At 32.6% G+C, this 14666-nt stretch overlaps 1 long non-coding RNA gene across 1 annotated transcript in view; it reads left to right on the top strand.

Annotated features, from left to right (window-relative positions):
* Window positions 1-5594: 5594 nt before the first annotated feature.
* The window catches only part of LOC116419141, a 43787-nt gene continuing 34715 nt past the window's right edge, over window positions 5595-14666 (top strand). The window contains exon 1 of the long non-coding RNA XR_004229411.1: window positions 5595-5831. This is a non-coding gene — a long non-coding RNA (uncharacterized LOC116419141). The remainder of the gene's footprint in view (window positions 5832-14666) is intronic.

The following is a 14666-nucleotide window of genomic DNA, read 5'->3' on the forward strand; positions in this document are numbered from 1 at the left end:
AATCATATGACATCACACAGGATAGATTGGCATAGGAAGAATGTATAGACACTATTTCAATTCTTTCCTTGTAAAAAAAAAATCCCACCTTATAAAGTGAGATTGAGGGAGAGGCTGAATTTGAACTGGATGATTCTGAGGTCTCTTCTACTAGTTCTAATACCCTATGATTTTGCTTTTTATAATCCTAGCATTATTCATTAGATAAGAGACTTTCTGTTTGTGTTGTATTTCAGTTGGTTAGGTCCTGTTCTAGCCCAAAACTGTTTCTGGCCCATCTCACAGATGCAAGATGCACTGATGTATGAAGTGCTGAACAAAAAAAAGAGTTCTTAATGAATATTAATCTGCTGCACTTATAGCATGTTTTATGGTCTAGACATTGGCATAAAACTAAGAATTAGATGAGAAATACAGGCCATGATAAACTGAATAACTTTGTTATTTATTTTATCATGAGGTTTCTTATAAACTAATGGATACTTGTATGCGAAATTATTTCCTGAGATCTAGAGTAGTTTCTCAGAAGTCAGACAAGACTATGAAAGTTAGGGTCCTGTCTCAATGAGAATAAGTTCAAAATTGGCCATGGGATGAGTATGATGCATTCTTTCCTTCTTTTTTTCTACTTCCTTTACCCCACCAACAGTGAAAATATATAAATTTCCCAAAAAAAATTTAGGAGCAGAAGTAATAGATAATACTTTGCTTCACCAGCAGTCATTGCCCTAAAATCCATGAAAACCAAAAAAAAAATTTCTTTATATATATGAGATGAAACTATTATGTACTAATTTTAAAAATTGGGAAGCCATTTTGTGAGTTGCTACCTCCCACTCAACTATTCTCCATATATTATATTGCATACTGACTTGGAAATTTGTAGTGGCCCCCATCTCTTGTCTTCAGGAAGGTTTTGTAATTGTGTGCTGTAGAGGAATTTAGGGAGGGAGTTGAAGAGGGAAGGGGGATAAGTGTGTGTACATATTATATATGTATACATACAAATAAATATCTCCAAATGAGATTAATTAAAGGATATGGATATCAATATAGGTATCAATATCCTTCAATTAATCTCAGTTGGATACATACCTTCTGCTTGGGTCTTATTCTTTTTTCTCTTCCTAGGGTGAAGGCTGATTTACCAAAGACTCATTCATTTGGAAAGGCATTTGCTATCAGATCAATAGAAATTAAAATGGGTAGAAAAATCCGATGAATACTTGAACAAAATAAAAAATCCTATAGAACTAGAAAAAAGTATGTTTCTTATGTAATTTATGTAAACATCTTTAAACATCAAATAAAATTATACATTTTGAGTTATTTATATAAAAATGAATTCCAACATAAGGCTAATTAGGAAAGATTGATTCTACCCTCCTGACTCTTTTCTCTCTCTCTGTCTCTCTGTCTCTATCTGTGTCTCTTTGTCGCTTTCTATCTGTCTCTATCTATCTATCTATGTCTTCCCCTTCTCTTTTGTTCATCCCTCCCAAACATCTTTAAGAATTTTTCCTTTTAAAAGTTTTAGATTTGGACATTGGAAGACCTGCATTTCCACTTATAGTGCTTACTAGCTCTGTGACTTTGAGCAAATCACATAACCTTTCTGAGACTCAGTTTCCTCCTCTGTAAATTGGGATAATAGTATCTATCATCAGGGTTGTTATGAGGTTCAAATTAGATTGTCTATGCAAAGCGTAAAGCACTATACAAATGATGGTTATTATGTTTGTATTCTTTGTCTAGTTCTACTTTCTGCATTTTTCATTACAATACTTTATATATCTTGCCATATTATTCTTAATTTTTATGCTTATCATTTTAAATGTATTAACTGTGATATAGTGTTATTTTAAAAACCATTTTCTTACTGCTGGCTTCTAATTTTTCAATGTTATAAATGTCACCTACCAATATCTTTGTATAGATCATTAACTTTTTAAAAATAAAGATTTGATAGTTAAAAAATGACAGAGGTGGTTTCAGAGAAACATGGGAAGACTTGTGGGAACTATGCAGAGTAAAGTAAGCAGAACCAGGAGATGACAAAAACACTGTAAAGACTTACAACTTTATATCAATTTGTGCATACCCTTTGATCTAGCAGTTTTTCTATTGGGCTTAAATGCCAAAGAGATTTAAAGAAGGGAAAGAGACTCACATGTGCAAAAGTGTTTGTGGCAACCCTTTTTGTAGTGGCAAGAAACTGGAAACTGACTGGATGCCCATCAATTGGAGAATGGCTGAATAAGTTATGATATATGAATGTTATGGAATATTATTGTTCTGTAAGAAATGATCAGTAGGATGATTTTAGAGAGGCCTGGAGAGACTTACATGAACTGATGCTAAGTGAAATAAGCAGAACCAGATCATCATTGTGCATGGTAATGGCAAGATTATACAAGAATCAATACTGAAGGACGTGGCTCTTCCCAACAATGAGATGATTCAGGGCAGTTCCAATGCTTGTGCAGCAAGATAATTGTATAAATATGTATATATCTATGTTGGATTTAACATATATTTTAACATGTTTAACATATTACCTGTTATCTAGGGGAAAGGGTGAAGGGAAGGAGGGGAAAATTTGGAAGACAAGGTTTTGCAAGGGTCAGTGTTGAAAAATTATCCATGAATATATTTTGAAAATTAAAAGCTTTAATTAAAAAAGAGAAGAAGAAGACTTACAACTTTAAAAGACTTCAATACTCTGATCATCATAATGGAAAAGCACATTTCCAGAGAATTCATGATGACCACACTACTCACTTCTCCATAAAAATATGAAGTACTAAGACTGCAACTAGAAATATATTTTTTTCAGACCTGGCCAATACTAGATTTTGCTTTCTTTATGATAGATGTTTTTAACAGTGCTTTTCTTTTCCAGTTTGAATGGGAAGAAGGAGGAAGGAGAAAAAGAAAAGACAAATCATGAAAATAAAATAAAATTTAGATTTGAAAATGTTTTATAATGTCTCTGTAACTTGTTTCTAATGATTTGAAATACCTCCAACAATGAATGTATATAATTATTTCCCCATCATGCTTCCACTATGATTTTTTAAAACTTATTTCCAGATTATATCTTTTTTTTTTTTTTTTGCTGAGGCAATTGGGGTTAAATGACTTGCCCAGAGTCACACAGCTAGGAAAAGTTAAGGGTCTGAAGCCATATTTGAACTCAGGTGCTCCTGACTTCAGGGCTGATGCTCTAACTAGTACTCTACCTAGCTGCCCCCCGGGTGATATCTTTACATTCACCTTTCTTTCATTTAATTTTTTCAGTGATTATTTGAAATTTTTTATCATTTCTCTTGATTGGTTATTTATAACCCTTGGTCACTAAACAAATGGCAATTGGTTAATATTTTAAAATATCTTTAATTATAGTGACTCACATTTACAAAGACCTTTAAGGCTTACAAAGCACTTTCTTCATAATAATCCCATGAGGGCATTGCAAATGTCACAAATACCAAATGAGGAAACAGTGTCAGAGGTTAAGAGATTCTCATGCTCTTCACCTAGTTAATGTAAGACCTGAGCCTCAAATTCTAGGCTCTTGATCACAGATTTCATTCTCTTTTTAAATATATCATACTACTCACAGTTCTGTATATATCTTACACATCCCGGTTTTCACCTGAAACTTTTGAAACAATCCAAAAGTGAAGGAATGAAGACTTTGGGTTTTTAATCTAGGGATCCACTAGGGATCTACAGATCCTAAAAGGATAAATAGACTTCATGGAGTCTATAATTTTGTATGAGGAAAAAAAATTACATCTTAATTTTCACCAACCTTTAACTAAAATTTAGCATATCCTTCAAATACTTTATTTTTTCTTATAAAAATTATTTAAAGTTTTTAAGTTCTAAATTCCATCCCTCTCTCTCTCTCTCTCTCCTATCTTCCCTCGCTAATTCAGTAACCAATCAGATATAGGTTACACATGCATAATCATGTAAAACATTTCCATACTAGTAATTTTGTATAAAAAGGCTCAAATAAAAGGAAAGAAAGTAAAAAATAGTATGCTTTCATCTGTATTGAGAGAGTATCTGTTCTTCTCTGGAAGCAGATAGTATATTTCATTAGTCCTTTGGGACTCATATTGCTGAGAATAGCTAAGCATCCTTCACAGTTCTTTATTGAACAATATTGCATTTACTATGTACAGTGTTCTCCTGATTCTGCTCACTTCACTATATATCAGTTCATGTAAATCTTTCCAGGTTTTTATGAAATCATCCTGCTTGTCATTTCTTATAGCACAATAATATTCCATTACTATCATATACTACAGCTTGTTTAGCCATTCCCCAATTGATGGGCATTCCTTTGATCTCCAATTCTTAGCCACCACAAAAAAGGGCAATTACAAATATTTTTGTAAAAGTAAGTCTTTCCCTCTTTTTTGGATGTCTTTCAGATATATATTAGCAGGAGTTCCTTCAATTACTTTAAAAAATTATTTTGCAAAAGGATTCATAGGTCTCACTGGTCCATCAAGGAGTCTGTGAGTTGAATTAAAGCATTAGGAACACCTAAGAAATAGATAAAAGAAATAACTTGAAGGAAAAACTGTCAGAATTAAAGGAATATAGAATACCAAGTAGAGAAGGGAATGAAGTCAAAGATGACCCTCAGAATATGCCAGATGACTGGCATAAACCTTTGGGGATATGACCTTAAAATGTGCATAAATTAGTTAAGATTTTTTTTTCTTTTTAAGCCTAAGGAAGTGATTTAAATGCCAAGATAGAAAAGGTAACTAGAGGAAATGGGCATGGAGATGTAGTTGGGGAAATTCAGAAATATGGTCCACTACAATCTCTGATACATCAAAGGAACACTAGACAGCATTTAATAACCTGATTCCAATCACAGCTTCCACACTAGCTGTGTGATCTCAGCAATTCCCTGAGCCCCAAAATTTCTTTTTTGCAACATCTTTTTATTATTCTTAAGGATGAAATGAGATAAATTTTGAGTTACAAATAATCCTAGTTTTCTATCTGTTTTTCATTTTTCATAACTAATTGACTGTAAATCAACTAGAGATGAATTTTAAGCCCAAGCTTTCAACATTTAGTTCATTTGCTGCTTGATACACTTTTATAATAACATTTCAGAAGCACAGTTCAGATTTCTCTTCCTTTGTTCTAAAGAAAAGTGAATCAACTTGCAAATATCATAGAGACTGCATCCCTATCAAATTTAGTTGTGTGAGTCAGTTGCAGAATCTACAATTTTGCTACAGTAACTAACAATGCTATTTTCAGAGATGTACTTCAAAAGAAAAGAAAAGAGAAAGGGGGAAAATAAGATCAAAAAGATTTCTGTTAGTCACTGTAGTAATACAATCTTGAAACATGTGATCTGTGTTGAACAAGGTACATTGTGTAGTTTTCTGGATGAGCATAGCCTGGAGTTCCAGCAAGCCCCAAACTAAGCATGCTCCAGTCATTTGTGCCTGTCAAAGAACTATTTGCTCCTGAGCCCAGTTGTGATACCAGGGGCACTTGCCAAAAATTCTAACACAGTTCGTGTGGCACTGAGTCAATGCCCTGTAACTGTCTGACTATCCCACTCTGCATGTTGCAAACTTCTCAAAATGGGGTTGGTCTTCTGCTGCCACTGAATCAATCCCAAATATGCCCTGTCACCAAATCCAAAATAAATATGAGTGACAGATGAAATAAAGGTATTTACTCAGTGAGACATATTGCAGAGAGGAAGCCTGAGATAAAGACATCCTCTTCAGCACTCAGGAGATTCCATTGATTTGGGTGAAGAGGTTGCTATTTGAAAAGTAAGCCTTTTATGATTTGATAGATTATATTATCCTGTTCTTAAGATTAGGACTTTTATCCTGGAATGGATTTGAGTGTGTATATGTGAGTGAATGTGTGTGTGTTTTTCTAGAACTGATAATAATATAAAAATCACCTCAAGCTCAATTGCACATTTTTATTTAAAAAGAAATTTCTCTTTCTCTTTTATACTTATAATACATATGTATATGTATATATTATATATATGCATATATAGCCACAATATTGATAACCCTTCTTTCTTCTTTCTTTTTCTTCCTCTTTTTCTCATGTCCTTTTCTTTCCTTTCTTATCTTTTTTCTTTCTTTCTTTCTCTCTTTTTTTTTCCCTGTTCCTCTTCCCCATTTCTGACTCTTTATTTTCCCTGCCAAATATGTGTTTTAAAAACATCCTTCCTTCCTCTTTCCAAACTTCTTGGATTAAATATTCTTTTTTCATATCATTTTTCTATAAATTTCCTATTTGTTGTTCTTATTTCTATCCACCTCTAGTCTATCTTAAATTTCATTTTCCCATTCATGGGCTTATCTTCATTTGTTCCTTTGTTACTCTCACTCTGTCCCTCTGAAAGATAGAGCTTCTGAAGAGCTAATTTTGAGTTTCTTTTTCTTTACCATTTTAAAAAAATTTGATGATTTCACTCACCCTTCACCTTGTATATTCTTTGGGGGGGCAGTTGGGGAGGGGACATTTTTCTACTGTGCCTCATTCTTAAAAAAATAGAACTCAAAAAAGTTAGTGATAATGGGAGTTATTCTTTATCACAAGTTATCCAGTATGGATCTGTCCCTAGTCTTTATTGTGATCACCAACCACTTCTAGTATGTTATACTATCTATAGTTCTTTGTCCTCCCTAACAATTTGTGTACTGACCACTCTGGTGACTTTTACATACTATCTTGGGAGAGATATAGTCCTTATATGTACAATCTTAATTTCAAGAAAGTCATCTCTGAGTGTTTCCATTTCCCCTAGGGAAATGTTTACATGTAATGCATAATTATTACACACATATATATTTATTCATGTATGTATATATGCATGTATATATATATATAGACACATATACATAGATAATAGCCTTGCCTCTTACTAGAGACATATATTCTCTCCACCCTCAAGAATGTTCTTTGATGGCATTTGGTCATTTCCCCTTCTGGAGCAAGACCCATCTTTTATTTCCTCTCTCTAAGTCTCTCCAATTCTTTACTTTTTACTTTTACTATTCTCTCATCATCCTTATACTCTTGTTAAACTGAAGAGACTGAACTAAATTATAAAGAAAATTTATCCAAATTATCTTTTGGCTCCTGGGCTGAGTCAGAACTATCTTCTGCTATCTTCCTTTCATATCTTCTTCTACCTTCCTCTCAATCTATCAAGCAATTCCCAAATGTGTTATTCCTTCCATAAAAAATATTACTTTACTAACATGGGAACAAAGTATTTAATCATCCCATTTTTTAAATTTTATGTCATTAGGCCATTAACTTTTTCTTTAATCCATTGGTGATTTCTTCTGTTCTTTCTTCTCAGTTCACTTACCTTTTCTAAAATCCTATAAACATGAAGGAAATTATTTCACTGTTTTTTCTTGATAATTGTATTTTTTAGCTTTTCTGTAATTCCCTTACATGTAATATTTGAAATTCCTGCCCACTTCTAAGTTTTCTAGGTAGTCTTTTTAAAAGGATGCTTCAAATGCCTTTCTTTTGTTGAAAGTCTGTCTTTTTTTTCCTTTTTTTTTTTTTGTTTTGTGTTTTTGTTTTTGTTTTTTGCTGAGGCAATTGGAGTTAAGTGACTTGCCCAGGTCATACAGCTAGGAAATATTAAATATCTGAGGTCATATTTGAACTCAGGTCCTCCTGACTTTAGGGCTGGTGCTCTATCCATGCACCACCAAAAGTCTATCTTTTTCTTTGCTGATTTCATTCTACCTTGCAGTATATGTTATTAGTTTGCAGCTTGAGCTCTTTTCTTTTTTGGAATATACAATTTCATTTTCCCTCTAATTTCCCAAGGATATGGAATTATTCTAAATTATTTGAATTTACACTTCATTATGAATAAAGGTGTTCTTGATTGCTTTCAAAGTTTGTTGTGTGGTAATAAACTTGAAATTTCACCACTATGTGCCTTCGAGTTTCGAGTACTGGATTTTTTCATGATGGCAATTTGAAGATTCAATTGATCAGTACTTTGTTGTGGGTATTTAAAAGTGCTAGAAATTTTTCTTGATTTTTTCCCCTGTAAATAGTATTCGGGCTTTGAAAAATATATATTTGTTCTTCTGGGACACCTATGATCTTTAAGTGGTCTCTGGGAGTTTCATTTTCAAGATCAATTACTTTTACTATTACAGATTTCATATGTCTCATCAGAATCTTTTGTTTTTCTTCTAAGATATTCTTCTACTTCCATATATTTGTTCTTTAGACTTGCTATTTTCTTTTTTCAGAACATCTGTTTCTCTAGAGAGATTCGCTTTCATTTGCTCCAAGTTGTACATTTTAGAATTTTTTGTCTCTTGTTAAACAATATCAGGGGAATCTATTAAATTCTCTTTTTCACTAGGAATATAATATATGAGAGTATCTATCTATACTTGGCACAAATTACTCATAATATAATAAGTTTCCAGTATTCCATGATCTTTGAATTTTTCCTCATTTTTCATTAAGGCAATATGAGTCTCACTTTTGTTGTATTTGCTTAGAAGTTAGGTTTATACCTATCCTTTCTCTCTTGAAATATTTGTGGGGGGAGGGTTTGTCTTTTTCTTCAATAATTTATTTTTCCCCCTGGCTTCAGTTCCTGATGTTGGAGGTTCCCTGCTCAAAGCAAGCTCAGTAGAGAGAGGATTGACTCAATTTGGGCTTCTAGTCTTCTATTCTGAAGTACAAAAGATTTTTAAGCAAGAGTTCTTAAACTGGGGTTCGTGAACTTGCACACAGACACATACACACACAAATACTACATATATATATGTATGTATTCATGAACTCTCTCTTTATATATATATATATACATATATATATACACATATATGTATATATAAGACTATACCCATATATTATCTATGCTCATGCATACATATATAAATATATGTATAAATGTTTTTCAATATAATTAGTATTTTAGGCATTTAGAAATATCATTCTGAGAAAGGAACAAGTTTCTTCAGGCTGTCAGAGGAATCCATTTCTCTCTCCCCCTCCCCTTCTCTCTCTTTTTCTTCTCTCCTCTCTCTCTCTCTCTCTCTCTCTCTCTCTCTCTCTCTCTCTCTCTCTCTTCTCTCTCTTTCTTCTCTTTCTCTCTCTCTTCTCTCTCCCCCCCTCTTCTCTCTCTCTTTCTTCTCTCTCTTCTCTCTCTTCTCTCTCTCTCTCTCTCACACACACACACACACACACACACACACACACACACCCATCACACATGGTGGCATTTATTTTCTAGTTGGTTCTATTCAGCCATATTCTCCCTATCCCCAATCCCTCTCCTCTGCTTGTACTCTTTTTCCTTTGAATGCATGGGCAGGAACACAGCAATTCCTTCTTTTTGTGAAGCTATGGGAATTGGCAGAAGCAACTAGGAGGTATGAGGGATAGATCAGTGCTCAGGAAGACTTGAGTTCAAATCCCTTCTCAGATACTTACTAGCTGTGTGCCTCTGAATAAGACATTTAATTTCTATGTTTTTCAGTTTTCTCAACTATAAAATGGAGATAAAGATAGCATCTATCTCATAGGGTCATTGTAAAGATAAAATAAGACAACTTTCATCAAGTACAGTGATTGGTTCATGAGTAAGCACTTATAAATGTTTTTTCCCCTCTCTTCTTTTAAAGGAGCAGATCCTGAAACTCAAGCTTTCTAGCTTACATGGGCCTTCTAATTCTTCTTCTAAGGATGGCATTCTTAAATTTGATTTCAGCCCTTTGGTGAAAGGAAATGTTGCTCTGGTGTTTTAAAAGAAGAATCTTACAGGGCTTAAAAATCTTTAGAATAAGGAAGCTATTATACTTGGGAAGTATAGCTACCTTTATAACACCAAATACTAGCAAGCTATACAAATAGCATTTTTTTTTTATTTGAAAATGGGCAAATATCCATTTTAACAGAAAAAAAAAGATCACCTCACCCAGGAGTAATTGGAGCCAACTTGATTAAGCTGGCTAAAACCAATTGTTAAATTTTCAGTGTAAGCATTTACAACTCAGAAATAAAAACAAATTGGAGTTTGAGTTATCGTTTTTTAGATTGCCTGAACTTAAGAAAGTGTTAATACAGATCAATTTTAAAAGAGTGCCTTATATAAATTTTCCCCTCCCTGTTTCAATTACCATTTGCCAGAGCACTTCTGACCCTACTCCCAAGAATTTTTTGAAGGAGAGACAATGTATAACAAGGAAAAGAATGTCAATTAGACGTTCAGAAAATATGGGTTTAAAACCCTAATTATTACCATTGAAACTCTGAGCAATCACTTAACTTCTAGTTTCAGTTTCCTCATTAGTAATATGAGAGAGTTGAACTAAATAGAAGAATTTTAAGGTTCTGAGGATGCTGAACTAGACAAATAACCTCTAGGAATTCAGTTCTATGATTCTTAAAATTAAGTACTAAAAAGTGATTTGATTCTTTTTCTACTTTTAGCAAATCTTAGACATCTCATTTTAAACCTAGACTAAGAGACATTACTATTACCTTGTATGTCCTTAATACTCATTCTGAAGATGTCCCAAAGAGTGTAATAAAAAAATCCAAAATATTTTTGTACCTTGTAACTTTATATTTTGTAGCAGTGACCTGGGATAAACATGGGGAGATATAAACAGAAGAAATCATAAACAGGAGAGTCTTCTCCATCAATCATAAACATAAATTGGCCATCTTTTTAAAACATTAAGACGAATTTATTAAAGTGGCTAACACTATTACTGTTATTCTGTAACACTAATTGGAGTGTATCTTGATTTCTAATCAATCATTTTGTTCCATCACCTTAGCCTATAAGCAATATACTGATTAGTTAATGAGAAACCATAATTTCATGATATTTAAGTTCTTTTGTATGCTGACCTTTCCATTTACTTAATTCATGGGTGGTATTTATTCAACACAGACAATTATGGCTCACTCAGTCATTTTTAGATAAATAGTCATATTTCCAAGATACTGGCAAACAAATAGCACCATTAAGGAAAGCAAAAGCTTAATTATCTGTGATTTATACATCAGAGAACATTTAAAATAAATGTTAAGAATAGATAGACATCAAAGTATTTGTTTTCTTAAATTCATTAATGTCAAACATACTAACAAGTTCACATATCACATTACATTTTTTTAAACTATTTCTATTGATGGTGAAAATAATGAGTGTCAACTAAAATAATAATAAAAAATAATTACACTAAATAGTTCATTATAATTACCTGGAATTTTACATTAGATTATTTAGATTAGAGGCAGCTACACTGCACAACACTTAGAGCACTGGACCTGAAGTCAGGATAGACCTGAATTCAAATCTTCACTCAGATACAGAGTAACTATGTGACCCTAAGAAAGAAACTTACCATCTCTCCATCTCCACCCTATGTAAAATGGGAATTGTAATAGTTTGCAAAAATTTTTTATCATGTTCCCCCATCGATCAAAAAAGGAAAAAAATTGAATACACCTCTTGTATATACATAATATTTATAACATATATTCTATGTAATCTATAATTACATATATCCATAGGTGTGATTATATAGATGTATAATTGTATATGTATAGAATGTATATACCATGTATAATTATACATATGTATAGTGAGCATGTGACATATACACAATATATACATATTTATATTATATAACACATATCTACATATTTATATTACAGTATGCACAGTGATATATAAGCATATCTATACATACATATATGTTATGTATATAATTGTGCATATATGTGTATATTATGTCATAATTACATAACATCTATAAAATATATATTCAAGTGTGTCTATGATCTGTCATAGTATCACATGATGTATTATATATATATGTGTGTATATGTATATATATATATATATATATATATATACATATACACACACACACACACACAAATACACCCATACACTATATAGTGTATGGGTGTATTTATACCACTTCCTCCTCAGAAAGGGGGAGATTGGAACCTTATACATCAGAGAAAGGGGAGAGAACAAAGGGAGGGGACCAGTACAGAGCAATACAGGGGAATAAGGGGAACAATAATAGAATGAGATCCATTTTCCACCCTTTGACTGGTCCATGACATACCCTTGTAGTCAGATCATATCCCTTCCTGGGATGAGACCACAATGGTCTCCCTCACCCCCCAGGGACTCTGGCCCATACTTGGAAGAACCATAATCTTCTATATCAACAAAATAAAGAACTGCATAATTAAGAATTTGACCATTGTATACTCTGCCTCTAGATAACTAAAGTCATATTAATGTGACACTGACTTCAGTATTGTTTCTATTTTTTTGCCCACAATAATCAGGTAAATTTGTTGTTTAAATACAAGAATAGAAAATTCTCCAATATGGAGACTAGCATGTTACAATCTTGATTCTTCCTAAATCAATCCTAAATAATATTTTCATTTTGTGAAACTTCTATAGGTATTCCCCCCACTTGTCATATAAAACATATATATATATATATATATGTACATATAATTTAAGAGACATTTAACATTTGCTCTTTGTCATCCACAACAAAATTCATTAAAGAATTGCATCAGACAATATTCTTGTTGGCTATAATTCCTTTCGTTTGCATTACCACGCTAAGGAAATTCAGACAACCAATGTGAAGGAATGAAAGTAGCAGTTATAAGTGATAATCTTCAGGACTAGACAAAATATTTTTCTATTTTGGGACTGCCTATAGACAATAGATAGTAGCAGAGAGAGGAAGAATTTTGCATTTTGGAACTTATGGACTGGCCTTTTATGTAGACTATTATTTAAATAATATTTGTCATTGAAGAAAAGAGAGTTCAAAAGTTATGTGAGACCTCTTTTTAAAAAAATTTTTAACATTTTTATTTAAAGTTTGGACTTCCAAATTCTAGCCCTTCTTCCCTATCCCTTTCCCAAATATGAGAAGCAATCACATATAGGTTAAACGTGACTTGAATAAAAAGGGGGAAAAATAAAAGCAAGAAAGTAAGAAATAGCATATTTCAATTGCATTCAAACAATATTGGTTCTTTCTCTGGAAGTGAATATGCTTCATCTTTAGTCCTTCAAGATTGCCTTTGATTATTTTATGCTATCATTCACTGTTTTTCACTCAACAATATTGCTGTTTCTGTGAACAATGTTCTCATTCTGTTACCTTCACTATGCATCAGTTTGTATAAGTCTTTCAAGATTTTTCTGAGAAAACAAGGCAGCAATATTTTATTATAATCACATACCACAGTTTATTTAGCCATTCTTCAACTGATGGGCATCCCTTTGATTTCCAAATCTTAAACACCACAAAAAGAGCTGCTACAAATATTTTTGTACAAATAGGTTTTTTTCCCTTTTTTTGGATTTGTGAGAACTCTTTTTGGCTTACTAGTATAACTTTGGCAATCTATTATTCCCAGTTGGCTTTCCTTGTGTTGTTTGCAGGCCTGGGGATGTCTTGTGTGCTGGCCTGTGATGTGAGCTGCCTGATGGGGCTAGATAATAATGACTTCATGTCATGTCACTGCTAGTTGCATCCTTGATATCACTTTTGAAGCCATTCCTCAATCCCTTTGGAATGCTTAGGTCAGAGATATCAGGACTGTTCCCAAGAAAACTGGTTGAAAAGCAAAACACTTAGAAAACTGTGACATAGTCTGCAATGTGTCAACAGCTATTGGGGCTGATTTTTCCACTGAATGGATCAATTCGGGTGTTTGATTATTATGTATAATATGACTAGCTTTACATCTCCAAAGGCAGACAATGGATTATAATAACCTCCTTACCGGAAACTGTTACTAGATTATGGCTACTTAGATCAATTTGTTGTTTTAATAATGAAAACATTTTATTCTACTATACAGACATTCTGACAATGATCCCTATGGATGAGTAATTTAAGAAATTGTATTTGTCAGTAACTAATACAGATGATTCATTTTTTTATACAAACTGTAGTCGAGAAAACAGTTCAACATAGAAGTGAAGGATTTTCTACTTTACTTCTCTCAAAAGAGTTACATTTCCTTCCCTATTTGAAGCCAGATGAGGAAAACAAAGCAAATCATGACTTTTTTCTTTTGAAGTGTGGCACTTTGTTGTAGTGGTTAGAAAGCCATCACTGGAATCAAAGAGATGTGGGTTAACATTTTATCTCTGAGACATACTACAGTGGTGTGTGGATTCCTTGGAATAAACAATATTTTTAATATGATTTCATTTTTGATAGCAATAGTTCTACTTATATAAGCTGACTAGAAATGAATGAATTTAACCAAATGAAAACATATTGAACTAATTTTCCCATAGTTTGAAAGTTTTCTGCCTGTTGGGTACTAAATTTCATTCCATATAAATATTTTATTGTTTTCTTTTGTCGTGCTTTTAATTCTATAGTTAAGACTAGATATAATTCCAAAGAAATATACAAAAATTGTAGCTTTTTGAACATATCTCAGTAACTATTAGACTTATTATTGTCATAGGGAGGAAGTCTAGTGTTTTAAATATTATTCAAGGCTATAATAAAACAAGATCAAAACAAGAAGGGCAAAGGAAAGTTTTGTAGAGAGTAACAGTACCC

Source organism: Sarcophilus harrisii, chromosome 1, assembly GCF_902635505.1.
Source record: "Sarcophilus harrisii chromosome 1, mSarHar1.11, whole genome shotgun sequence".
NCBI lineage: Eukaryota > Metazoa > Chordata > Mammalia > Dasyuromorphia > Dasyuridae > Sarcophilus > Sarcophilus harrisii.